A 17,578-nucleotide genomic window follows, 5' to 3' on the forward strand; every position below is an offset into this window, starting at 1 on the left:
GTTTGTTGGCTTAACAACTTTGGGGACTTTGGTGAATTCTGATTGTTAATTCGTTAAGTTGAGTGTTCACTAACCACTAATCTTAATCTACAGAAGGGTTAATTGTGTGTATCATAATTGGGAGAGTACATCAGTATATCAGCCATTGTCTTCTCCCTTATTAGATTATTTCTTGCGTCGTATTATAAACAGCTTTCCGCGGATATAGAATGTACAATTATAAAATTAATACCAGTTTTTTAGCCCCAAGATGCCGAAGGCACAAGCTATAAAAACTGGCTTCAACCTTATGATTGTACATTTTTGTATTTGTAGAAAGCTGGATATAATACGATGCTAGACATAGTTTTTTCGTATGTATGGGAACCGGTTCTTATCCACCGGATTCGAATGAATGTGATTCAATATTTTACCTTGTTTAATAGTAAAGAACAAGAATGAACAAGTATAAGAAACAATTCCAAAGTATTCAATGTGAAGCAAAACATTTTATTACAGAACAACCTTCTATGTTTGATTTTCTCAGAAAGTAACAAAAATATTTCAAAGATTTTTACAAAAATGTTTGGAAGATTTTTTTCCTAAAGTTTTTTATTTCAATTTTAAATGAAAATATATCATAAGAAGTATATAAAGTAGCTTTTCTCTAATTAGGGTCAGTCCGATCGTCCGTCCGTCCGTACGGCAGGTTAGAATTGTCCTATTGTTTTTGTACTTTGTATGGTGATTCCTGTAGTAGTTAGATACGATTTTGAAAGCGTAGCATCTCTATAATTGTTACCAGAATGTTCATACGTCCATTTAAAACATGTTGATTTTTAAATTTTTTACAACAAATTTTTATACATTATAATAATGTGATTGATATGATTTTTGGAATACTGATTTCTAGGACAACAATGCACAATGTCATAGGCGAACATCTTTTTAATCAGGTTAAAAAAATGTAAGTATGTCATTAAACATTGCATGTAAGCAGTTTTTCAACAAATTTACTTACAATTTTGTTTCGAATTATATAATTTTATATTCTGATTATTCAGTTCTGACACTCTACAAGTTTTAATGTTCGTTTGTCCTACCATTTCAGAGCTTTGCTTTTATGGATGCTGTCATCCTTGTTTTGTAGAAAATACTGATTTATCATTAGATCGAATATTTTCCAACTCCATATTTTGTTAAACAGTAACAGATGATTTTTTAAATCTTTAATACAGAATTTAATTATGTTTATATGTCCGTCCAAAAGATTCATGCTAACTGCTGCACTTATTTTTCTCTCTTATGCACGGACATTCAGTTGGACAAGGTTGGAAAAGCTTCAAAGAAGCAGTTTATAGAGCTACTAGCGGCTACGCCCCTAGAGGCCTCTAGGGGCACTTGAGGAGGGAAGAGTCGAATTTGATCACCCAATTTCTTATTTTATATTTTAAAAGAAAAAGTTTACAAAAAAATTTATTGGGGGGGGGGGATTTTTCATTTTTGGGGGGGTTGGGGGTGTCCCACCCCCCAAGAAAATAGTTATAAACCTTCCCGGGACCTATGAGAAGCTACCCTGTTTAGGAGAACCCGATCGGTTCAGCGGTTAGCGAGATCCTTCGGTACAAACAAACACACACACAGACACATAGACATCCTGTTACTTTAGTATATGGATTACGCTACAGAATGTAAACCACAAACTAAAAAATTATGACAATATATGATCAATATCAAAACTACTGTTCTATGAGTCTGTCTGTGTGTCTGTTTGTACTTGAAGTATCTCGCTAACCACTGAACCAATATGGTTCATTTTAAAATGTAGCAACCCTCAGCCGCGCAGCTTACAAAAGCCTAAAACATCAGCAGCGCTGTTTTCTAGTAACAGCTTAAAGCCGCAACCGTACTAAACTGCGCAGATTTGTAGAAGCTGTAGCAATTGATATAAGATATACATGGATATATTGACAGGGGGGGAAATTTGTCGTCAATTTACTATTTTATTAACTTAGATGGATGTTGACATCTTTGTTTTTAATACAAGATTTAAAGATTCCTTTTTCTATAATACAAAGTAGAACGATGTATAATATAAAGTAGTAAGGTTTTTTGTCTGAAGCTTAGGATCTCTCTATTTACTGAACTGATTGGGTTCTTTGATTTAGGTAAGCTTCACATATGTCCAATAATGGTTTGGGCTATTTCATTTTCAGATTAAAATTATGCATTGTTATATTATAGTTTCTAGATGCTATTTTTGTTCGTAATTTTTCTGTAATTTTCAATCAACTTTTAGTAGTAATTTATGGCATAATTGACAGCTTTCTGCGGATTCTAAAATAAAAATTAAATATCAAATAAAAACCAGTTTGGTAGCCCGATTTAAACCAATTAATATCCGCTGGATTACATTGTATTCCTTAGCCATACAAACACTTTTCCACGTATATTTGATAAAAATATTAGAATTTATATGAGTTCTGTTAGCCCAGAGGTTTTGATATTATAATTTTTCATTTTAAAATCCACAAAAATTTCTTTGATACGATGCGATAAATATTTATTCGTACAAACAGCCGCACAGCTTAATGAATTCTCTCAATAGAGCCTCAACAAACTTCACAAATGTTGCTTTTTAGGGGCTAAATCTGCGCCCGCATTTATCTATACCAAGCGGCAATTGCAGCAAGGCCAACCTCAGCCACTGTCAGCCGCAGCCACCCTTAGCTGCTTGTTTATCAATAGCTTGCTGCACTAATTATCAGAGAGAGAGGGGGCAATTGGTTGTTTATTACACTAGTCCCCAAAGTTTTATAATTACTTTTTCTTATTCGTTTGCTCAAAAATATTTTGGGACTCTCGAAAAATTTAATTGATTAATTCATTAAGTTTAGTGTTCCAACAAATCAACCACTAATCTTATTCTAAACAAGGGGTACTTATGTGTATAAACACAGGGGATGTACATTAGTTTATCGGCCATTGTCTTATCCCTTTAGATCCTGTTTATGGACACAATCGTTCTCGTTATAGCTGAAATATGCATTTCAAATTTTGCCTTGAGATTTTGTGTTAAATTTTAAAAAAAGTTGAATTATTTTTCAGCTTATCTCTAAAAGTAAACAATATAATTCCAGGGACATACAGATAGGGAAATTTATCCTTATAATAAAGTAACAGTATGTCTGTGTAGTGTGTGTCTGTTTGTACTGAAGGATCTCGCTAACCACTGAACCGATCGGGTTCTCCTTCTAAGTGGTTTATAACTATTTTGGGGGAGGGTGCCACCACCCTCCCAAGATAAATCGCCCCTTGAAAAAAATTACCCCTTGCAAAAAAGAGACTTGAACAAAACATAAACCAATTATTTCTCTAATTAGATATTTGAAATGAAAAAAGCATTCATTAAAAGTGTCACTAGAGGCCTTTAGGGGGCGTAGCCGCTAGTAATTGATATAGGGAAAAGCCCCTAGAGGCTAGGGGCGAAGCCGCTAGTAATCAATAAAGAAACAGCTTATAGTGCTAAATAAAAAAATACGTAATACAATACAAATGACCAATAATCATGATGATAACAAGAGGGTGGGGGGGGGGGAGGTGAAGCTTCGGGTACAAGTCCTCTCGACATCACCTTAGAAAAAAACATCCATCAGAAAACCAACCCTTCGATTGCACGACCTTTGTCTAAGAAGTCCTAACTGTGCATGGTAATGAGATGCGCCTTTTTGGGGCCAAAGCATTCCCTTTACTTTAACTATTTATGTCGCACATTTGACTTGGCAGAAGTAGGAACCATTTTTTAACATCTTTAGTTAAAGTAGGAACCCTTGTCTTATCCCTTTAAATCCCTGAATTGTTTATATAGTGAGTCTTCAATACCACACAAGTATTGCATTATTAAATCAATATAACAGGATAACAGTATTTTCATCTTAGCTTTTCTCCTATTTCTAGCCCTAACCCTGTGGAGAAATCACCTAACCCAACTTAACCTAACATAACCCCTGCAACGCCCCTTAAGAGGCGTTGCCACGAAAGTGACTATACCCGATAATCCTTATATAAAAGCAGCAATGGTTCTGTCTTGTGTACCAATGGATCTTGCTAACCACTGGACAGATATGGTTCTCCTTTACATAGATCATGTAAAGGTTGATAACTATTTTGGTGGTAGGAAGATTTACCATCTTAAGCAAAATTAACCCCCTAAATATTATGTTTTATTATATATAGGACGCCTCTATGAGGCCTCTAGGGGCACTAATAGTAGGGAGGGGAAAGTCGCTCTAACCCCCATTAAAGTTCAGTTTAAGTTGATCCTTTGGTAGAAACAGGCACACACATACACACATATATAAATACACACTCACACACACACAGACATACACAAACAAACACACACATATACACAAACAAACACACACATATACACACATACACACACGAATACCAACAATTACCTACACACACTCACTCACACACAAACACACACATATACACACACACACATACATTCACACACAAACACACACATATACACACACACACACACATATACACACACATACACACTCACACATACCAACACATACCCATACATACTCACTCACACACAAACATACACATACACACACACACACACAAATACACTCACATACACACACACAAACAGACATCCTGATACTTTGTTGTAAAGCTAACTGTGCTACATGTTATAATATGCGGAAATTATAACTTACCCTAAACAGGGACTATGATTCAGCTAATTAATTCCATTTGAAATTGTCCAAAATTGAATATTTTGTTGGCGTAGAAATTGGCGTAAAACTTGATTTTTATGTAGCAGAAAGGAAGTGGGTAAAAAGGGGGGGGGAGAAATAAGGTTGTGGGGAAATTTTTACTTATAATTGTTTGTCAGAATCACATCCCCGGACCTTAATAAATTCCGGTGAGATTATATTGTAACAAGAATGACATCATCCATTACTTTTCAGTAGCGAAGCATACAAATAAAAACTAAATATTATATGGCCCATTTGTGGCTAATAAACTGGAAATAATTTTATGATTTAAAATAAAATTTTTGCTTTCATGAATGTTGTCATCCTTGTTTAAATTTCAAGCAAGAAACACAAAATTAAAAAATATAATCTAAATTTGACAAGTTCAAAAGCAATATTTATAAGATTTATATCCGATTGATCTGATTTTGAGATACAGATTCCTCGGACAACAAAGTATAATATTATACACAAAGCATCCTAAAAATGTAAGTGTGTCCTTAAATACTATCATGTATTTATTCAGTTTTCAACTAATTTTCTTACAATTTTGTTTCGACGTTTATACATTTATGTATATATATTCTTGATTTTTAAAAATCTTTTTTTATGCTTCGCTACTTATGGATGTTGAAATCCTTATTTTTAAAAGCGAAGCTTTTCTATAATTAGGGTAGGTCCGTCCGTACGTCCGTCCGTCCGTTACAGTTAGCTCTTTTCGTTAATTTAAACAGGTTAGAATTGTCCTATCGACTTTGCATGATGATTCCTATATGAGTTGGGTACGAGTAAGAAAGCGAAGCAACTCTATAATCGTTACCTGAAAGTCCATACGTCAATTTAAAACAAGCTTATTTTTTACTTTTTGACAACAAATTTTTGAATGTTAAAATATCTTATTCATCTGATTTTTTTGATACTGATTCCTATTACAACAAGGTATAGTGTTATAAGCGAAGCATCTCTATAAAATCAAGTCCTAAAAACGTTAGTATGTCCTTAAACAGTAACATGTATTTAATCAGTTATTTAACAACAAATTTCCTTACAATTTTGTATAGACATATGCATTAATATTCAGTTTATTCAGTTCTGACACTCTAAATGTTAATGTTCATTTGTCCTTCCATTTCAGAGCTTCGCTTTTTTCATCCTTGTTTTTATGGAAGTTAGACTGTATTCTTTTATCTCCATTTTAACAATTTATAACTCTTTTTTCAATAAAAGGGATAAAGAGTTGCTACGCTTCCTAAATCATACCTAATTTTCATAGGAATCATCATGCCAAGTTTGAAATCGATAGTACAATGCCAACCTGTTTAAATCAAAGAAAAGAGCTAACTGTCCATGACGGACGGGTGGACGGACGAACGGAAGGAGCGACCCTAATTATAGGAAAGATTCGCTTTTAAACAAGGATGTCAACATCCATAAAAGCGAAGCACTGAAACAGTAGGACAAACGGACATTAACACTTGTATAGTGTCAGAACTGAATAATCAGAATATAAACGTGTAAGAATCGAAGCAAAATTGTAAGTAAATTTGTTGAAACAATATTGTACTTTGTTGTCCCAGGAATCAACATACCAAAAATCAGATCAAACGGATAATTAGATCACATAAAACTTTGTTGTTAAAAAATGGACGCACGGACATTCTGGTATTGATTATAGAGTTGCAACACTTTCAAAATCGTACCTAACTACTACAGAAAACACCATGCAAAGTTTGAAATCGATAGGACAATTCTAACATGCCTAAATTAACGAGAAAAAAAAGCTATCTGTCTCGGACGGACGGACCTACCCTGATTATATAAAAGCTCCGCTTTTAAAAAGAAAGAGGATGTAGTCTAAAATCTTGGAAAAATTTTCTGTAATACGATACATGTTTTTAGTATAGTTCAGAACCGGTTCTAATCCCGCAGAAATTAATCAGAGCAAAGTTTGGAAATAATTGTACTTGATAAAATAAAATATGCCTTTTTTATTTTCGCTTATAATTTGACTTTTTTGTGTTTTGCCTTATCTTTTAAGTAAAAATCAGAAGTAGTGGCGTGCAGAAGGAGGGGGGGGGGGGGGAGGTATTCAGAGAGTATAGCGATGCTATGGGGGTTAGGTTACACACATTTAAACTTCCCAGGGAGGGAAGGGACAGTAGGCTCCTTTGAACATTAGTCCCGAAAGTTTTATAATAGCAATTCTTTTTAGATTGCTTAACAGTTTTGGGACTTTTATTGTATTCTAAATGGTTGGTTTAATTAGTTGAGTGTCCAAATTTTTAAGTAATTTTGTGTATCTCCATTGGGAATTTTAAACAATTTTCTCGTATTCATTCGAATCCGGTGGATAGGAACCGGTTCTCATCCATACGAAAAAACAAACTATGTCTAGCATCGTATTATATCCAGCTTTCTGCGAATATAAAAATGTATAATAATATAATAAAACCAGTTTTAATCTTATAATTGTACATCCTATATCCGCGGAAGGCCGTTATAATACGTTGCGAGAAATAACTATTCTTAGTTTCAGACAATCTATTTGTAGTATATTTTGTTTTTTTTTACACCCCCATTAAATGTCTGTATTATTCCCCCCTTGATTTTGGTTTAAGAGGAGTCTCAAAATGAACGCATCCCCCCTGACAAAACCCTGTGAACGCCAGTGATTAGAAGTTAACAATATATCCAGGAATATAGGGTTTAATTAACAATGAATAATAATTAACCAAATCAAAAAAAGTAACCACTGCACTGGACCGACATAGTTCTCATTCCTTTTTATCTACTTTTTCTTTTTAAAGCTAAAATTTAAATTGGGAATAACAAAAATCAAATCGGCTGATATTATTAGGAAACAAGGATGACAACATCCATAAAAGCAAAGCTCTGAAACGGTAGGAAAGACGAATATTGACTCTTATAGAGTGTCAGAACGGAATATACAAAATGTAAATATGTTAGTTTTGACAAAATTATACATAAATTTGTTTATCAAACAAGGATGACAACAGTGAAGCTCTGAATCGGTAAGACAAACGAAAATTAACACTTGTAGAGTGTCATCAGAACTGATAAAGCAGAATATAAATGTTTAAAAGTTGAAACAAAATTGTAAGTAAATTTGTTTAAAACTTCTTAAATACAGAATACTGTTTAAGGACATACTGACATTATTTGGACTTGATTATAGAGACGCTTCGTTTATAATATTTTAACATACTGTAATAGGACTCAGTACTCCAAAAATCAGATCAATCGGATGATTATATCACATAAAAAATTGTTGTTAAAAAGCTAAAAATCAACATGTTTAAAATGGATGTACGGACATTCTGGTAACTATTATAGAGTTGCCTCGCTTTCTAAATCGTACTTAACTAATACAAGAATCACCATGAAAATGATAGGGCAATTCTAACATGCCCAAAAAGCTATCCGTTACGGACGTACGGACCGACCCTAATTATAGAAAAGCTTTGCTTTAAAAAAGTAAAATGGAATCTTATAAATTTATTTTTAATGAGGGACAAAACCGTAATCAAAGATCATATTTCTTTCTGCTATCATAAAAAATGGTTTTAACCTTCTCAGAATCCATAGATAACCGATTAATCAACCTCCTAACTGTAAATAAATTAATTTTTATAATTTATGTTAGCTCTTTTCATTGATTGAAACATATTAAAATTGTCCTATAGATTTCAAAATTTGCATATGATTACTTTAACAGTTAGGTACGATTAAGGAAGTGTAGCAACTCTATAATTTTTACTAGAATGTCTGTTTGTCCATTTCAAACATACTTAATTCTTACATTTTTTAACAACAATATTTTGTATGATGTAATTATCCTATTGGCCTGATTTTTTAAATACTGATTTCTATTTCAGCAAGGTACAATTTTACAAGCATAGCATCTCTATAATCAAGTCCTAATAATGTAAGTACGTCCTGTAACATAATCCTGTATTAAAGCAACTTTACAACATATTTTCTTACAATTTCGACGGCTTTATTTATATTTCATTTATGCAGTTCTGACACTCTTGAAGTGCTAATGTTAGTTTGTCCTACCGTTTCAGAGCTTCGCTTTCATGGAGGTTGTCATCCTTGTTTTATGTGACAGTAATGAACATACTTCAACTTGTTAACAAAATATTCATTTTATAATTTTGTTTAAAATTTTAGTGTTTTCGTGTTAAAATTTGTTCTTATCTATAAGGTAAACATTAGAAGCAGTGGCGTGTCAAAGTGGGGAGTGTAGGGGGAGGGGGTGTATCCTCCCTCCTGGAAAAATTATGGGGGTTCGATGCAATCAAAGCGTTCTTCACCCCCCCCCCCCTCTGATATACCATGGTTGGGGGTGTTGAAAAATTTTAAAAACAACACTCCCCTTGAAATTAGGGAGAACAGAAGTGACGTTTATTTATTTAGGTGTCTCAATTTTGTTTCAAGTATGGAGTCACCCCCCTAGAAAAATCCTGCATACGCCAGTGTTGAGAAGTTAACAATATATAAAGAGACAATGGCCTATAAATTGATGTCTATCCCCAATGATAATACACAAAATTACCCCTTTTATAGATTACAATTAGTAGTAATGTTTGGATACTTAAGCAAATCAAAATTAAATAAAATCCCCCTAAGTTGTTAAGCCGACAAATAAGAAAACGGTATTATAAAACGTTGTGGACTAGTATGATAAACAGTCCATTATCCCCTCTCTCTCTCTGTAACAACTATATATATCTAGGAAAACAGAAATAGGACAATGGATTACAATTACTTTATCACAAAAATACTTAAATTTTTGTAAGAAAATAAATTAATCTTGTATCTGTAACATGATGGATGTAATCTGCGGACATGACGGACATTCATTTGTGCAAACTGTAGAGGAGCTTCGCTCCGTATTTAATAATCAACAGATATTCTATTCACAAGTATATTGGTTTATGGTCAAAACAATACTAGATATTTATATCCACAAATTAGGCTAGGTAAATTACAATATGGTTAACTGCCTTCCCCTTTTTTGGGTCCAGAGATGGGTTTTTGAGTTAAGAATGCCGCGTTTTTTCAACATTTTTTTGACCTGTCGTCTTCATTCAATCAATCATTATTATGAAAATGCCTCAAAGGATTTCAACAGTGTACAACTATTTATTTAATCATTTTGCTAGGTCTGTCCTCCCTTTGTTCCCTGAATGTACACATTGCATTGGGGCTGTTTATTACACTAGTCTCCAAAGTTTTTTATAAATACGTTTTCCTATTTGTTGGATCAACAACTTTGGGTACTTTATTATTGGTTGGTTCATAAAGTTGAGTGTCCTAAAATTTAAACCACTAATTGTGATCTGCATATGCGTTAATTTTGTTTTTCATAATTGGATTGGGGATATACATCAATTTATCGACCATTGTCTTGTCCCTCTAGATCCCTGTTGTCAAGAAGGTGATAGGTTCGAATCGCGGCCAGAAACCGCGACATAACTAAAGACATTAAAATGGTTCTGTTGCTATGCCAGGTGCACGATAACCAAGGAGAACAATGTCTCCTTTTCTGTTCAAAGACCACCTTTAGGTACCATAAACATTCCTTTGATTGTGTAGTAGGGGTGAAGCAGTTCAACCCTACTGAGCGAGTTCGATTCAAACGAGCCCCTAGCCTTAAAGATTTTACCAATAAATAACTACAAGGAGTTACTGATTAAAGGATATATTTTGAACTGATTCATTACAATAGACATACAGGTTTATATAGCAAATAGAAGTATAATAATAGATTACTAGAGTTGGCTCGATATAATTATCTCCCTATTGGCTAGTTTTCTATATGCATATCTATTTCTCAATAAATCTATTTTCCTCACCCGGCATTACTATCTAAAAGAAAGTAAATATTTAATAATCTAAATGATTTTAAAGAGATTTTTTAAATTATATTTTTTTCTTTACATTACCATCACCAAAGGATTAATGATGATGATTACAATTTTAGTTTAATATTTGAACACACAAAGTGTTGCCACAATCGAATTCTTTTAAAACAGAGTTTTCTTAAATTTATTATATTATAAATCCAATTTTTCTTTTTTGTGATTAGAAATTAAATACATTGATATAAGGTAAATAGCAACATGAAATTAAAAAAAGGAATTTATTTTTAATAAAGTAAAATAATGGGTCTTATCGTTCTGGGCAATGAGAGTTTATTATGGATTATTGGAGCACTATGAGTTTTAAACAAATATTCCTTGGAAAACTTGAGCTCGTTTATAGACATTTATTTCCTATATAGATCTGACATGGATCTTGAAGCAATTAAGCAGGCCGTTTTGTACATGTTAAAAATTGGAAGATTTCATTAAATAAAAGTTATCGCAAATATACTTAGTAAATGAGGGGTAGCTGGTGAGGGGTTCCTTTGAGCTGGGGGCTGTGTCCACAGGCGCAAAGGTAGGAGGGAAGGCTGCCTCCTGGGGGTAGGCAGGTGATGGCAGAGAAAAGGGAAGGTCCGGCTGCGGCAAGGGGAAGGCAGACATCTCCCGGCAAGACAGGTGACTGGGGCTTGGGGTTGTAGAGGGGCCGCGCCCCTCCCACTATCAGAGATGTCCAATTTGACCGCTGCTTGTGAGGTGTCGGCAAGGTCCCGAAGGGGCCGGGTGAAATGGTGATAAACTAGGATTAGTGCTGGGTTGTGATTTGATAAGCCGAAGCATAGCAACTCTATGAAAGGCTTGTCCGTATGATGCCGCCCTACTACAACCTCCCCTCATCAGGACATCAGGACATCAGGCCTTGAACCATGGGGGGCGGCAGACTCTCCCTGGGGCACAGCGCAGTGTAGGACAGCCCGGGCTACACAGGCCCCTCTGGAAACTCGTTGCTCGGTCTGACTGTGGTTGGAGATCAGCATGGTCAACTCCCGGTTGGCTCCCAGCTGAGGGTTGGCGACGGTCAGGCCTCGGCGCTGGAAGTTAGGCCTGGTCTGGAGAACTATCTCTGTCTCGGCTGGCAGCTGGACACGGAGACCCAGGCTCACCCTAGAGGCTCCTAGAGGAGGGACAATGATGGTAGTAGGCGCGTAGAACTCCATGGGGGCGCCTGTCTTGTCCAGGTTGCTCGGTCTCTTGGCTCCAACCCGGATTGGGATGGCTGTCATCTGGAGGGGACACATCGCTTCCGTTTCGTCCTCGGGGCTCGCTGCTGGCAGGTAGGGGCTCCATTTCTGCGTCTGGATTCCATACTGCATCAGTGGGTAGCGCCGGAGGGACTGTTCCCAGTTCTGCAGGTTGGCTGGTCAGGTTCTCTTCTTCTCCTCCAGGGTGGTTGGTCCGGTCCTCAGGTATCTCAAACTCTAGTTTGTCTGTGGGATTACATATGGCGACAGCTGGCGGCACAGGCGCAGGTCCCGACTGCTCTCCTCCTCCTGTAGGGTTGCTGGTCAGACTCCTCTCAACAGCTGGCGGTGGCAGGACAGTGACTTCGGCTGGTTGGTACAGGGGCAGTTGGTCCATGGTTCCAGGTTGACTGCTAGATGGTAAGGTTGCCGCAACCGTTCCACCATTGGACTGGTCCAGAAGTATCCAGCTTCCAGGGTCTCGGACAACGCTGGCAGGTGGTGGTGGCAGTTTGGCGGCCATCTTGTCTCCCCTAGGGTTGTCGTGGACAGGGGCAGGTAGGAGACTGGCAGTTAGATCTTCAGTGTAGGGGTAGGCCAGTTCTCTGTGTCGGGGATCAGAGCCGGTCTGGAGGTCCGCCAGTCGTCTTTCAGGGGCCTCTAGGCCTCTTGGGGAGTGGTGTTCTGCTATCCCCTTGCACATCTGACCCAGTCCACAGCTGGGGGTGGTGGCTTCAGCTAAAGTCTCCTTCAGTTCATCTGGCTGGGGCCCCAGCGTCCTAGCAGGGCCTCTGACTTCCGGCAGAGCCCCATTGGCTGGTTTCCTGGGGGCAATGGTGGTCACTTCTTCTTACTTGGCTCGTACGGTAGGTCTGGTCTCTCCGTGGCGTCAACGTTCATTGCCCTTCTCCTTTCCTTGGTGGTGACATGGATCAGGGCAGGTTGAGATGCTGCAATGGCCGGCTGCTGCTTGGGGCCGGCCTGGTGCTCAACCTCTGGTGGCCTCTGGCCCGTCCTGGGGGTCTGGTACCTCTCTTGTAGGCAACCAATTCTCTGGCATGGGTTCGAACCCCCTGAGCCTTGGTCAGGGGATCTTCTGGGTCTCTGTGATGGCGCCGAATATGGCAACGGGCTGGATGCCTGGACTCTCCTACGCTGCCATATACCCCCACTGCTGTACTCAATCGCTGACTTTCCAATCTGGGTGAACACTTGTAAGAATATTGAGATATGTAGGGGTAAGAGCCAGGTACAACCACTCAACATTAACAATACGATGACCGGCAGCCAGGCGGTGGTCATTGATGCCAGGTGGTTGAGGGTCCCAAGCTGGCCATCCCGGACTTCTTGCTGCACGGTGGGACGTCTCGTTTGCCCAAGGCAGGCGATAAGCTGGGCCAGGTGACCAGGTAGTGGCAGGTCCGAGTGAAAGGACATGGTAGCAACGGGGCCTCCAGGGGCAACCCTACCGTACGGGGTTGATGTTACAGGTAGCTTCCCAGGCGGGCAGTCCTGAGGCTTGTGGTAGGGGTCCTCCCCAGGCCTTGATCCTGTGGGGGCCTGGATTCTCCTCAGGGGGGTTGGCTCCCCCTTACTCCTAGTGCCGGGTGATGGCCTCTTCCTACGGCCCTGGGCTGTATCGGGCTGAAGCTTCCATCCTCCTGGGTTAAAAGGGTAGTTGATGTCCTGGCATTGTTCTGGAGCGCTTGGTCCCCCCATCTTGAGCATGGGGTCTGTCTCCCAGAATTCAGTCTTGTCCAGCTCCAGGTCCGCCTGGAGTCCTACAGGTTCTCCCCTGGCATGTAGGTGTTGGGGTAGATTGGTGGAAACCCCCAGAACATCAGGCTTGACTAGCTTCCTAGCAACAGGAAGGCCAGCATCCAGTGGGAGGTAGTGCTCCCCAACCTGCTGCGCTGGGGCAGCCAAGCGGATTGCGGCCTGAAGGTGTCGGCCAAGTAGCTGGACGGAGACCATCATGAGGCTGCAGGCCGGTAGGGTGACTTGCTTGGCCGTGATCAGCAGGGCCGCGTGCCTGTTCAAGGGGAACATGGCGTTCAAGGTGTGCGTAGCCGGCCGTGACTTGACGGGCTCGGCTTGGTAGGAGCACTCAGGGATGGATCCGGGAGGACACGGTTGGCCGTTGATGACAGTATCCTCAGTCAGGGAGGCTTCTGGGAGGCAATCGGTCTCTGGGAAGGCTGTTGGTGATTCTACTGCGGCCGTGTCTGGTACAGGTAGAAGGGTCACAGCCGACAGGTTGGTTCCCTTGCTGGCGGTGAGGGCCATGTCCACCCGGTGGGTTCCACTCTCACCGACATGGGATGAGTCTGGGTTCAGGCCCGGCAGCGGCTCCTTGTGGCTCAGTTCATGTTCCATGTCGTTACGGGTGGCCGACCGTAATTGGACGGGCTCGGCACCGGGAACGTCTGGTTGTGACTTGGCAGGCTCAGGCTCAGTGGTGGCCAGCCGCGACTTGACGGGCCTGGCACCAGGGGCGTCCGGCCGCAATTTGACGGGCTCGGACTGGGCGGAGACCGGCCGCGGCTGGGTTGGCTTGGTCTTGGGGTCAGCCGGACTTTGCTGGCCGAGCGTGGTACCAGGGGCCTCAGGCCGCGACTTGACGGGCCTGGTCCCGGACTTGGCTGACCGCGACTTGACAGGTTCGGTTCAGGGGGTGGCTGTACTCCACTGGCCGAGCGCGGCACCGGGGGCATCAGGCCGCGACTTGACGGGCCCGGTCCCGGATTTAGCTGGCTGCGACTTGACGGGTTCGGCCTCTGGGGGCCCCTTGTAGCTTAACTCTCTCTTGGCGGTTTTGCGGTCCACTGGGGCACCATGGAGGGGGATAATCTCCCCACGCACCCACAGGCAGGGGTCTGCATGTCGAAACAAAGCCTAGTTCCGAACTCACACAGAAAGACCCCCCCTAAGCTCAGTGGGCGCGGGAGATTCCTGACCACAGTCACGCAGTACAAATGGAGGATGTGCGAGTGGCTCACCGCCATATAGAGCTCGCTTAGTTCGCCAAGTACCTGGAGGGGCTGCCCCCTGTCATTGGCAGTGATGATACGCGTACGTGTTGGAATCAGTAGCCTCTGCACGCCCATTGCGTGCATGAGGGACTTGGAAATTACTGCAGACCCGGGCATACGGTTGCCGGGATCTATCATTGCGTTGACCTGCACGTGCTGGGCAGGGTCGTGAGTGGGGAACCGCACCCTGATGTGGAAGGGTTATTCCTGGCCACTAGACAGGGGGTTCTTGCATCCCGCTGGCGTAGGGCCGCAGCTATGATGCCCTCTCTTACCATGGTGGGGGCACAGAGCTCTAGAAGCTGATTCTTGAAGTGGTGGCAGCAGGGAATGCCCGTCCTGCAAGCGCTGGTAGGTTGTGTCCTGGGCTGGTTCCAGCGACACAGTTGGGTTTAGAAGCAGCGGCGGCAGGGAATACCCGTCCTGCTAGCGCTGGTGGTTCGTATCTGGAGTGGTGGCGGCAGGGAATGTCCCGTCCTGCAGCGCCGCGGGTTCGAATCCAGGTGGTGGCGGCAGGGAATGTCCCGTCCTGCAGCGCCGTGGGTTCGAATCCAGAGAGGTGGCGGCAGGGAATGTCTCGTCCTGCAGCGCCGTGGGTCCGAATCCAGAGAGGTGGCGGCAGGGAATGTCCCGTCCTGCAGCTCCGTGGGTTCGAATCCAGAGAGGTGGCGGCAGGGAATGTCCCGTCCTACCGCGCCTTGGGGTCGAATTCTGCTATCCGTTGCAGTGGTAGGCCTTACTTGTGTGCTGGAGCTTCGCAGCCACACATTGCCTTCTCAGGGAGACCAGCTACGCAGCTGTCCGTCTCGTAGGTTTGGCCTGGGTGTCCTGGGGCTTGTTGCCCAGCCGACACGTTGCCAGTTTGCAGCTATTTGGCAGGCTTCGGCCAGTCAGTGGGCATGTTTCAGCCAGTCAGTGGGCATGTTTCAGCCGTCTAACACACGTTTCTCTGTTAGAATTCGCCGCTCTCCGAGGTTCTCCGTTAGATTTCGTTGCTCTCCGCAGCTCTAAGGGCTCGCCTGGTCTCGTAGATTCTCGGTGAGGGAAGACCAGTTACGCAGCACTCTGTCTCATGGGTCTGGCCTACTCGTGCCCTGAGGCTTGTTCCCAGCTGCACGTGCCAAGTTAGAACCCGCTCTAATCGTATGGGCTAACACTTCCAATCACCGCGGCAGTGCCCCTATCGCAGCTACCCAGCGGTGTGGCAAATGTTGTACTAAGTGGTGTACAATTCCCCAGTAATTGCGGAAAAGTACGTGGACAACACTCCCAACACTGCGGTATCACCCCAATCGTGACTACCCAACAGTGTGGCAAATGATGGACACCTCTGTGATGCAATACTTATGCTCCTTCCTAAGCACAGTTGTTACACCCCGCAGAGGGTGCCCCACACTTCCGACAATGCGTTCATATGCTCCTTCCTAAGCGTAATCGCAAAACATTGCGGCAAATGTGGTCGTTTCTATTCAAGACTCCCCTCTAGGTTGTTTCTTGCAGGAGGCGACTGCAATTATGCTAGCATTCTCCCTGCTTTTAGGAGTGTTGGCTAGTGTAACTGCTCGGGAACAAGGCTTTCAGCTACAGCTGCGTCTGGACCTTTAGTCCGTTGATACTCGCAGGAGGCGACTACAACTATGCTAGCATTCTCCAAGCTTTAAGGAGTGTCAGCTAGTGTAACTGCTCAGGGACGAGGCTTTCAGCTACAGTTGTGTCTAGACCTTTGGTCCTTTGAGCCCTAGAATCAGGTTGTCAGACACTTATCAAACTTATCAAGTGCCCCATTAGTGGGTCCTACCTTTGCTGGCCTAGACGCTAAGGCGTTCAGCAAGCGTAGGATGAATCCGCAAAGCGGCTTGGACGGTCACTAAGGGTGCCGTGTGGTGCGTTCAGCAGGCAAAATTTACCCGCAGTAGGTAAAAATACCCACGTTGTGCGTTCGAAAATGATTAAAAAGTGGCCTAAAAAGGCCGTTTCTCAGGTCAGTTGGCTTCTTGAATTCTTGTTGGATGTCAGTTGACTGTCCCCTTACTTGCAAAAGGGTCCAATCTCTCGGCCAGGAGTGCTTCTAAGGTTGTCATTGACTGTCCCCTTACTTGCAAAAGGGTCCAATCCCTCGGCCAGAGGTAGAATCGGCTAGTTTTAGCAGGGCTCGATCCCACAGCTGACACCAAGTTGTAGTAGGGGTGAAGCAGTTCAACCCTACTGAGCGAGTTCGATTCAAACGAGCCCCTAGCCTTAAAGATTCTACCAATAAATAACTACAAGGAGTTACTGATTAAAGGATCTATTTTGAACTGATTCATTACAATAGACATACAGGTTTATATAGCAAATAGAAGTATAATAATAGATTATGAGGGGTAGCTGGTGAGGGGTTCCTTTGAGCTGGGGGCTGTGTCCACAGGCGCAAAGGTAGGAGGGAAGGCTGCCTCCTTGGGGTAGGCAGGTGATGGCAGAGAAAAGGGAAGGTCCGGCTGCGGCAAGGGGAAGGCAGACATCTCCCAACAAGACAGGTGACTGGGGCTTGGGGTTGTAGAGGGGCCGCGCCCCTCCCACTATCAGAGATGTCAAATTTGACCGCTGCTTGTGAGGTGTCGGCAAGGCCCCGAAGGGGCCGGATGAAATGGTGATAAACTAGGATTAGTGCT

This window comes from Acartia tonsa, chromosome 15 (assembly GCF_053477335.1).
Source record: "Acartia tonsa isolate MP-2025a chromosome 15, ASM5347733v1, whole genome shotgun sequence".
Taxonomy (NCBI): Eukaryota; Metazoa; Arthropoda; class Copepoda; order Calanoida; family Acartiidae; genus Acartia; species Acartia tonsa.